This window comes from Halichoerus grypus, chromosome 14, assembly GCF_964656455.1.
Source record: "Halichoerus grypus chromosome 14, mHalGry1.hap1.1, whole genome shotgun sequence".
In the NCBI taxonomy this organism is placed as follows: domain Eukaryota; kingdom Metazoa; phylum Chordata; class Mammalia; order Carnivora; family Phocidae; genus Halichoerus; species Halichoerus grypus.
The window spans coordinates 89,035,189-89,046,699 of record NC_135725.1 but is presented as its reverse complement, the minus strand read 5'-3'; positions in this window follow the sequence as shown (position 1 = coordinate 89,046,699).

The window sequence follows — 11,511 nt, the reverse complement described above, 5'->3', positions numbered from 1 at the left end:
GTCTTGATCTTAGGGTCTGGGTTCAAGCCCTGTGTTGGATGTTGGGTGTGGAGTCTATTTCAAAAAAAGAAAAAAAAAGGAAAGAAAAAAATGCAAAGGAGAAATCGACACGTCTCACCATCCTGGTGAGAGACTTCAACCCACCTCACAGGTATGCCAAGCAGATCAAAAAGGTAAAATAAAATAAAATAACTCAGCAAATACATAGAAGATTTTAACAGCTCAAATAACAAGTTGCACTAGTCGACATATATAGAATCTGTATCTAATTTTTATTGATTGATTTGATTTTTACTTTTTATTTATTTTTTTGAGAGAGCGAGAGAGCCCTTGCGTGAGAGAGCACAAGCAGGGAGAGGGGCAGAGGGAGAGGGACAGAGAGAATCTCCAGTAGACTCCATGCCCAGCATGGAGCCCGATATGGGGCTCGAACTCATGACCCTGAGATCATGACCTGAGCTGGAATCAAGAGTCAGACACTTAACCGACTGAGCCACCCAGGAACTCCGATTGATTTTATTTTTAAGTAATCTCCACACCTAATGTGGGGCTTGAACTCACAGCCCTGAGATCATGAGTTGCATGCTCTTCCTGAGTCAGCCAGGCACCCCATATTTTTATTTATTTTTAATTCTTAACATTTTGATTTATTTTTTAAATTCAGGTATAATTAACACAGTGTTATACTAGTTTCAGGAGTACAATACTATGAGTCAACAATTCTACATGTTACTCAGTGCTTATCAAGAAAAGTATACTCTTAATCCCCTCAGAATCCTGTATCTAATTTTTAGAGAAATCACTTTCTTTACATATGGAACATTTGCAGAAATCAATCCAAATTCAGCCATAAACATTTTGAAAAATGTCCTTTTTCCACACTTTCTTAAACATTTCAAAATTAAAAAAATAATATTCTTTAAAAAAATTCTCTCACCACAGTGCAATTCAGAAAGGTGTTAATAATAAAAGGATGTTTTATAAAACCAGCCTATGTTTGGAAATTGAATGAAAAATTTCTAAATGACTCCTGGATAAAAGAAGAAGTCATAATGAAAGTCTAAAAAAAAGATGTAGAAATGAAAAAAAAAGGAGGGAATATTGCGTATCAAAATGTGTATGTGTGGGGGGGCACCCGGGTGGCTGAGTTGGTTAAGCGTCTGCCTTTGGCTCAAGTCATGATCCAGGGGCCCTGGGATTGAGCCCCACGTAGGGCTCCCTGCTCAGTGGGGAGTCTGTTTCTCCCTCTCCCTCTGCCCCTCCCCCCAACTCATGCTCTCTCTCTCTCAAAATAAATAAAATAAAATCTTTAAAAAAATGTGTGGGATGCACAAAAATGATCCCTCAAGGAAACTTTCAAGTTTAAGTGCTTATATTAAAAGAAAGGCTGAGGGGTACCTGGCTGGCTCAGTCGGTGGAGCACGTGACTCTTGACCTCGGTGTTGTGAGTTTGAGCCCCATGTTGGGTGTAGAGATGACTTAAAAAAAAAAAAGAAGTCTAATGAAATATAAGAATTAGGCAGAAAATGATGCCATTTCATGAAAAGACAAATAAGAGAGAATGCATGCTAAAGATAAGGAGTTCTGGTAGCATAAAGATGCCAAGAAATGCAGGTCAGTCACCTCATGCTTCTGGGACCTTCTCTTTGTGAACCTAGCAAGTAAGGACAAAAGGAGCCAGCTTAGGGGGCTTGGGTGAGTGTCAGCAATAGTATATTTGGTAGGCTTTTATCAGTGGAAGCCACTGTTATCATGCTTGTCTGGGGTAACCCAGACATGGAGAGAGGGGCAGGGGGTTAACGTGGCTTTCCCTTCCATTTCCTGGGGTGGGGGTCGGGGAATGAGGACTGGTCTGGTCTGTGAGCCTGCTCAGCCCCCCTCTGGTTAAAGTGTGTGCCCTTCATTTCCATGACCGTTCTGACAGCCTCCTGTCTGCGCCCGACTGTGCTGGTTAAAAGTAACAGAAACCCTGATCCATCCCGCTGCAAAGAGACTTGATCCACTCACCCACCAGAGACGGCCAAGGACTGAAACTCGGGCACAGCCAATTTGCAAAACAACCCCACTCATCCCGTTAGAGATGCCGACGCCGAGGTTCTGAGCAGTCAAGAGACTTGCCCAACGTCGTGTGACCCTGACGGGAAGTTGGCACTGCAGCCTCGTCCTGCTGACCCAGAGCCTGGTTTGGGTTCATTTGCAGGAGGAAACACTGCTGAATTAACAGCCAATGACTCCAGCAGCTGCAGGACTTGTGTGAGCAGAATCAACACAAACTGGTCTCCCTCCTCCTCACCCACAGCAGGGTGGGAGAATTAGTGGTAGAATTAGGTACCTGGGCCTTTCTGAACCAGCTGGGACGATGAATCTCGGGGACAATCTTGCTAAAGGCTCAGAGGCTTGGGCCACACCCCAGCTGGATGCCACTGATTTTTCCAGCTGAGGGTCCTGGAGGTCAGGGTTGCTGGTTCTCAACTTTGGCTGTCCTGGAGTCACCTGGGGAGCTTGGAAAAAAATCACCCTGTGGAGACCATACCCCAGGCCAATGACATCCTAACCTCTGCAGGTGGGTTTCCTTCTTCTTTTAAATAATTGAAAGCTGTGGTTAGTCTCCCTATTATCCACACCCTAAGAGAGGCCACCTCCTTCCAGAGACCTTTTATTTCTGTCCAGCAGCAAGATCTTGCTCTCAGCAAGGCAGGCTGTGGACGAGCATGGGGGGGAGGGCCGCTCAGCACACTTTGGGTTCCTGAACAAGGGAAGGGCAGATGACAGGGACACGTAACTCGCAAAGAAGAAAAACAAATGCAACAGCTAACAGCGCCTGAGAAAACGTTCCGTCTTTGGATGAATTCGCCGGGGCTGCCACTGCAAAGTCCCCCACACCGACTGTCTTAAACAACAGAAATACTGTTGAACAGAAGTAACAATAGTACATGTACCATTTCTCGTTTCTAACCTTAGAGGGAAGGCCGTGAATGTTTCCCCATTTATCAGGCCAAGGTAGTTCCCTTCCATCTCTGAGTTGCTGAGAGGTTGTTAGCATGAATTTATGTTGCGCTCTTACAAATACAAGATCCTTCAGCATCTGTTACGATGATCCTGTGGTTTTCGTTTCTTTAATCAGTTAATGTATTAAATGACACCGATTGATTTTTTTTTCTTTTTTAAAGAATTTATTTATTTATTAGAGAGAGAACAAACGGGGGGGCGCAGAGGGAGAGGGAGAAGCAGGCTCCCCGATGAGCAGGGACCCCAATGCCGGGCTCGATCCCAGGACCCTGGGATCATGACCTGAGCCAAAGGCAGACGCTTAACCGACTGAGCCACCCAGGTGCCCCTGATTTTTCTAATAGTAAACCATTCCTTGCAGTCTTGGGATAGAACTAATTCCATCATGTGTATGATGCGTTTTTAGACACTTGTATTCAGCTGATGTTTTAGTTGTATTTGTTTTATGTTTTACCTTTACATTCATGAATGAAATGTGTCTGTAATTTTCCTTTCTTGCACTGTTCTTGTCTGGTGTAGTTAACCAGGTTAGACTGGTCTAGTAGAGAGAGTCTCTCCTTATCTGTCCTCTGCAGTAGTTTATATAATATTAGAAGGATCTGCTCCTTAAAGGTTTGGTAGGGTTCACCTGTCAGTCATCCAAACCTGGTGTTGTTTGTCGTTGTTCCATTCCTTAACACAATCCTTGAATAAAAGAATATTTAATTTTCTGATACTCTTTTTTTTTTAAGATTTTATTTATTCATTTGAGAGAGAGAGAGACAGAGAGAGCACAAGTAGGGGAGAGGGGCAGAAGGAGAGGGAGAAGCAGACTCCCCACTGAGCAGAGAGCCCGATGCGGGACTTGATCCCAGGACCCTGGGATCATGACCTGAGCCGAAAGCAGATGCTTAACCATCTGAGCCACCCAGGCGCCCCAAATTTTCTAATATTCTTTAATGTTTGGAGTCAAGTGTTCTACTTCTTGGGCCCATTTTGGTATAATTCTTTTATCCTACTGGACAAAGGGTAAGTTGATGAAACTTCTCTAGTGATCCATTTGGTAACACTCACCAAAAACCTTTTATTTCTTTAAAGATTTATTTATTTATTTATTTGAGAAAGAGAGAGAGAGGGAGCAAGCAGGGGGGAGAGGCAGAGGGAGAGGGAGACAAGCAGACTCCCCACTGATCAGGGACCCTTACAACTTGGAGCTTGATCCCAGGACCCTGAGATCATGACCTGAGCTGAAATCAAGAGTTGGATGCCTACCCAACTGCACCACCCAGGTGCCCCACCACCAAAAACCTTTTAAAGAAATGTACACACCCGGGGACGCCTGGGTGGCTCAGTCGTTAGGCGTCTGCCTTCGGCTCAGGTCGTGGTCCCAGGGTCCTGGGATCGAGCCCCACATCAGGCTCCCTGCTCAGCGGGAAGCCTGCTTCTCCCTCTCCCTCTCCCCCTGCTTGTGTTCCTGCTCTCGCTGTGTCTCTCTCTGTCAAATAAATAAAATCTTTAAAAAAGAAAGAAATGTACACACACGCATGCACACTCACTCCTGGGTCTAACAATTCTACTGGTAGGAATTTAACACAAAAGCCAACTGTGCAGGGGCGCCTGGGTGGCTCAGTCTGTTAAGCGTCTGCCTTTGGCTCAGGTCAGGATCCCGGGGTCCTGGGATCGAGTTGGGCTCCCTGCTCAGCAGAGAGCCGGCTTCTCCCTCTCCCTGTGCTTTTCCCTCTGCTTGTGAGCACTCTCTCTCTCTCAAATAAATAAAATCTTAAAAAAAAAAGCCAACTGTGCAAAGAGATACAGACAAGGGTGGTAACTGCATGACTCGTATTTACAGCAAACCTGGGAGTCTACTCTAATACCCATTCGAATGGCTACACTGCAAATGCAGGGAAGTGTGGGCAGGGAGGTGGAGACACGGGACCCCTCACACCCCGCCGGAGGGACTGTAAGTGGAGCAGCTACTGTGGGACAGGTGGCGGTTCCCCCAAAAGTTACACACAGAATTTCCCTGTGCCCTAGCCGTTCCACCCTGAGGTGTGTGCCTAGAAGAACTGACAGCAGGGACTCAGCAAATACTTGCTCATGAACGTTCATGGCAGCACCATTCACAACAGCCAGAGAATGCAAACAGCCCAAATGTCCACCAAAGGCTGGATGGATAGACAAAATGTGGTCCAGCCACATGATGGAATATTACTCAGCCATGAAAAGGAATGGAGTTCTGACACCTGCTACAACATGAATGAACCTCAAAGACATTACACCTAAAGCAGCCAGACGCAAAAGTCACATATCGTATGATTCTATCTGCAGGAAGAGTCCAGAAGAGGCAGAGCCACAGGGACAGAAGGCAGACTGGTAAATTCCAGGAGCGGGGGTTGGGGGGGTGGGGTGGGGGGGAGGACAGGAGCTCACAGAGAAGTAGGCTTGGGGTTTTATTTTGGAATGATAAGAAGGGTTTGGAACAACCTCGTGAATATAATAATTACCACTGAATTGTACACTTTAAATCAGTTAACTTTATGGTATGTGAGTTTCACCTCAATTAATATGATGTTATATAAGGGATCACCATGAGGCTGTTATAAGTCAAGAGGCAGATGTTTAACTATTGATGTAGGAAGATATTCACAATATGTCAATAAATGAAAAAAGTAGTTCACAAACCTATAATGTAAACGGCTTTTTTTGGTCAAAATACATCATGTTTTTATGAACGCATAAGAAATGTCTCAAAGGAGTAACCAAAAAATGTTTGCTTTTGGCTTTCCTCTGTGTGCTCATTTTTAAATAATGAACATGCATTCTTATGTAACCAAAAAACAGGCTAACTGGGGAAAGAGACGCTTTCTTAAATTCACCCTGTTCTTTGTGAGGCTCTCAGGAGACTCTCCGCACATCTGCTGGCCTGGGGCTCTGGACCAGACTTCCTCTCTTATAAAGGGGGGATGGGGCTGGGCCGCCACCCAGGTCACAGGGGGAGGGGCAGGTCTGGGTCTTTCCCCAGGGACCCCTCTCTCTGCGCCAAGGTCCTCCTAGGACCGTGCTCACTAGTGTCCATCCACACAAACCCTTCCGGCTGAAGGATTTCAGCTGAGGAATGAGGGTTTCAAGACCCTCTTGGGCTGACTCGTTGCTGCACGGGATGGAGCAGAGGCAGCTCTGGGCCTCCAGGGGCTCCCATTGCATCTCTGACCCCACTGGAAGTCCCTCCTTGAGGCCAGGCCCAGGCTTCAGCTCAGGGTGGGGCTCTTCCCAGGGCTTGGCCGCTCCTGCCAGACCTCGCAGCTGGGCGGCTGGTGAGAGGCGCTCTCTCAGGGTCCCAGCAAGCCCTGCGCTCGGGCTGGAAGCCCTCCCTCTCCCACCAGCAAGCCTAGACCTGGGCCAGGCTCTTAGCCTCAGTAACAGCGGCCGGGAGCTGCACCGTGGCCGGGGGAGCAGCTGTGAGGCCGATGCCAAGACGCAGGAAGGTTTTAGAAATTCTGCCTGGGAGACAGCATGTCCTAGGCCGGGCCTGGGGACCCTACTGTCTTCATGAGTAAGAGTGTGTGCGTGTGTGTGTGTGTGTGTGTGTGTGCACGAACAGATACATATTAGGATTCCAAGATAAAATATAGGACATCCGGTTGAATTTGGAACTTTGAATAAAATGAAGTTTCTTAGCATAAGTGTGTCCCAAATGTTGCACCCTGCATTTTTATTTGCTAAGTCTGGCAAGCCTGGTCCATGTGCCAGTGTTTGAGTGTGCACATTTGTGCAAGAGCACACATACGTGTGTGTAGAGACATAGGCAAGGCCAGGTGTGTCCGTACACACAGCAGAATGCGGGTGTGGAGGGGTCACTGAGTGTGAGCCTGCCTGTGCCATCGTCTACGTAGGCGTGTGCATCAATGTGCGTGCGTGAACGTGAACGTGCGTGTTTCCAGGTTTGCATCTGCACATACCGCGATCGTGAGACGTCAGATGTGCAAGTGTCTATGTATGCGCAGTTCCAGAACAGGAAAGCTGGAAGCCAGGTTCCCTGGTGTGATTTTACAGGGGAGGAAACCAGGTTCCGCCGGCCAGCTGAGGTTTCCTGTGCGCACGAGCTCTGCGGGGCACGGGGAGGGCGCTCTGGGCTCTGACCCCGAGCCGGGCACCCCGCTCCGGCAGCACCCCGGCCCCACAACAGCCCTCTTATCATGAGGCACTTCACACTCGGGCAGAGTCGGGGGGAGTGCGGCCAGCGCACCAGCCTGCGCCCGGACACGTGTGCTCACACGTGGGTTACATAAACGCCGTGGGCCACAGTGGTGGCCAGATGTTCAGTTTCTTCCTGGAGCCAGATGGCAGTTGATCCAGGAGTCCGTGCATTTTTCTAACTCCTGCTATCCTTCCTCTTGCCCCTTCTGGAGTTTTCCGCAGGCGGGGAAAGGGGCTGGGGACACGGGGGTTTCCTGCAGAACTGGTTGCTCCCGCTTCCCCCGGGCGGGGGCTCAGGATGCTGGGGTGGGCTCGGCAGAGATGCCAGCCCTCCTGGGCGGCTCCTTGCACAGTGCTCATCCCACACCGCCCAGAAGCGTCCCGGCCCCGCCAGCAGAGTGGTGCAGGCCTGGTCCCGGCGCAGCGCTCCACTGGGCTCCAGACCTGCCCCCAGCCTGGCGTGGCTCCCGCTCTCCCCGGAGCCTTGCTCTTCCTGTGCCGATGGGTGAGAGCCAGCTGACCCGACAAACTCAGTGCATTCGTGTCTGCCAGGGCGGCCTTCGCTCAGGGCCTCGGGTCGGGGGCTCAAACAACAGAAACACGTTCACTCACCGTTCTGGAGGCTGGAAGTCCAAGATCAAAGCCTCTCTCCTTGGTTGGTAGACCCCACCTTCTTCCTGGCTCTTCCCATGGTCTTCCTTTTGTGTGTGTCCTTGTCCAAATTTCCTCTTCTTGTGCAACACCTGCCCTGCTGGGTTCGGGCCCACTCTCCGGACCTCCTTTTAACTGAAGCACGTCTTTAAGGCCCTGGCTGCAAATACGGTCACGTTCTGAGATACTAGGGGTTAGGACTTCAATGTATTTATTCAGAGGGGGTGGGGGACACTGTTCAGGCCCTAATGCCCATGGTGGTGTGTTTCCTGGAGAGTCTCCTTCCACCCCAGCCCTACCATTGCTAGGCCGACGTTGCTGGGGGGCTTCGGAAACCCCAACTTCCTGCCCCTTATTTTGACATATGACAACTTTATCGGGGGCCAAGTTCCAGGTCAGGGGGCCCTTCAGTTCCGGCCGCGAGCTCGTTTGGAGAGAAGGTTTGGCCGACATGGAAGCAAACTTGACGGGGCTGGAGGGGTCAGTTCATGGCCTGGAGCCCGGGAGGTGGGGGGCAGAGGTTCGGGGGTGGCTCCTCGGTGCCCTGGGCACTTGGTGTGGCCCTGATGGCCTCACTGGGCCTCGATGTCACCCTCTGTGAAGAGGCTGCTGGGCTGGCTGATCCCAGAGGCCTCGGATTTGATGGCGGGCATGTTTTCTGGAAGAGGGGCAGTGGGGCTACCGGCCACGGCAGCAGGTGGGGCTGGGACGGCCTGAGGGAGGCTCCCGGGCCAGGCTCCCCTCACTGCCCTAACACATCACCGCGTGCTTAGGGGCTTGAAGTAACAGCAATTGACTGTTTTACCGCTTGGAGGGTCACAAGTCCACACCAGTCTCACGGGGGGGGCTACGATCCAGGTGTGGTAGGGCTGGTTCCTTCTAGAGCCTCCAGGGGAGCATTATTTCCCGGCTTCTAGAGGCCCTTCCTCCGCCCCGGAGGCCAGCAGGCTGAGCCCCCACGCTGCAGGCTCTGAGCTTTCGTCCCGCCCCCTTCCACTTTCAAGGACCCTCGTGATTGCATTGGGCCCACCTGGAGGAGCCGGGTTATGCTCCCTATTTAGGGTCAGCTGATCAGCAACCTTGATTCCATCCGCTGTCTCAATTCCCACCTAATGGAACATGGCCTCGGGTCCGGGGCATTTGGAAGCAGACATCCCTGGGGGGCTGTTATTCCGTCCGTCACAGCATGCCACACGCATCATCCGTTCCTCCCGGACCCTTGGGCAGTGGGGACTGTCATCGTCACCCTTGATTTATCTGCGGCTCTGTAGGTTAATGGCCCCCTCCGGGGAGCGGCAACACGGTGACTCACACCAGGGCTGTCCGGCTTGGAGGCCTGGCTCCTGGCCCCCGCCCCCCGCCCCCTGGGCATCGCTTCTGCTCCTTTTCCCATCTCCGGGGATGTCCTGGGAGGAGACTGTCACAGATGTGTGCACAGACAGGGAGCAAGTTTTCACGGGGTGTGAAACAGCAGAGGAAAACTTCCAGAAGCCTAAGAAACCAGTACCTACTCAGAGAGGCCTGGCTAAGAAAACGAAAGCACGTTAACTATACTGGAATTAGCATTTGAAAATTCATAAAAAGGGGAAAGCGAATTCAGCAGGGGTGCAGCTGACGGCCCTGTGGGACCCTATGGAAGCACCCAGAGATGTGTCCGTGACATCCAATAACACGGGACGGCAGATTATAAAACAATAGTCATTCTGCTTGGTGTGAAGTGTGTGTGAGTGTGCGTGTGTGTGTGTGTGTGTGTGCATCCCTACGCCTCTGTGAGCACACCGAAGGATCACCAGGACAAGTCCCAGGGCCACCTCTTCCCACGGTGGGGTTGCAGCATTTGGGGGGCCGGAGCCTCTCTTTTGCCAGGTCCGAATTGTAACCGTGGTGAGGCCTGGTGCTCTGGCCCTCCCCAAGGGTCCTCCCCGCCCCCAGTGCCTGTCCCCAGGAGGCCAACTCCCAGTGGCCTCTCTCACCCGTGAGCTTGGACTTGGAGGGGCAGGCAGAGCAGCGGCCCCAGCAGCCCTGGTCCTCCCAGCTAGCTCCGCCTCTCCGGCCCCTTCCCCAAATCCTCCCCACCACACCAAACAGCTGTTTGTCCCTTTTCTGGCGCTGGAGTGGGGTTCCTCCCTCTCGCGGGACTTGAACCACAGTGATGATGGTCACAGAATCCCCAAAGCCCTGCGGTTGCCATGGAGATGGGAATAGGTGGTTAGGTGGAAATCGCACTTTCGCGCCACCCTGAGAGGTACTCCCCACCTCCGATGCTCCTATGACAGCTTTCCAGAAAAGCCACTCTTGCGGGGAAGGAGCACAGACCCTCCACACCCCACCCTGCCCTGCCCACCCCCACACCAGGGTCCGGGCAAGCCACACCAGAAGCCAGCCCGCACTGGTCCCACCGTGACATGGGCACACGGCCACCTCCAGGTCCCCGAGCTCCCACGTGACGCCTGCCCATCCAAGCCCCTAAGCATCCTGCCCCGAGCGCCCAGGGGACATGCGCGGTCCTCTCCGGGGCCGCGGTGGTCCAGGCGGCTCATTCTTTCCTTTGCAACCTTTAGTGTGCCAGGCCTAAGCTGGGTGCTCTGCATCCCTTGCTCTAATGCTCCCACCTATGCAGGGCTAGTATTAACCCCATTTTGTAGAGGGGGAAACTGAGGTTCAGAGGGCTCAGAGACTCGTCAGGGCCAGAATTTGAAGCTGGATCTGACTCCCATGTGTGCGCTCTTTTCCTCAACACCACCCTGCCCAGCCCAACTCCAGCTTGGCCCTCTGACCACGTGACCTTGACAGAGGAAACCCAGGTGTGGGAAGCTCTGGCCCACACCTCTGGGGCCGGGCCACCTTGAGGGAACATGTCCTCAGGCCTTTTCCTTACGGCACCAGGAGCCACTGAGGGCTGGGGTGGCCACCTTCTCTGTCAAAGAGGCTCCGCCCAGATCCTCCCTAACATGCGACGGCCCTGCTGTCCACACCCCCTCGGAGCCCTTGGTCACAGCAACATCAGGGACAAGCCACACATTCCTGCTCAGCCAGGGAAATAACCTTTGCAGGTTTCCGTGGTCACCATTCTTGCAGGTAGTCTCTGGATTCCTGTTCTTCCACACTCTGGGAAGGGATCACCTTTGCCATGGTGGCTGGGCGTGGGGAGGGGGGACGGGATGGGAAAGATTAGAGGTGGGAGGGCACTGGGTGAATTCAGGACCAGCTCCAGCCCCCAGGAGGAGTGAGCGGAAGCCCCTGGGGTCTGGGTCCAGCTGACGGAGGGGGAGGGGAAGGAAGGGTGGAGGAGGTGTGTAGACAGCTCCTGGGGCTTGATCCTGCCCTACCTGACATCCAGCCTGGCACAGCGGCGGGGAGTCTGGCCGAGGCGGACTTCAGACAACATGGCAGCCCTCTGGCACAGTGGGATTTTACTTTGTTTTTTTAAAAAGCGGTACACCTGAAACTAATGAAACATTGTACATCGACTATACTTCTTGCCTGTAAAATATGGCTAAGTCCCCTCCTCTCCCCTCTCCTGTTCTTCCCTCTCCTCCCTTCCCCTCTCCTGCTCTCCCCTCCCCTCCCTTCTCCTCTCTTCCCCTCCTCTCCCCTCTTCTGCTTTCCCCTCCCCTTCCCTCCCCTCCACTCCCCCCCTTCCCTCTCCCCTCCCCTCCCCTCCTCTCCCCTCCT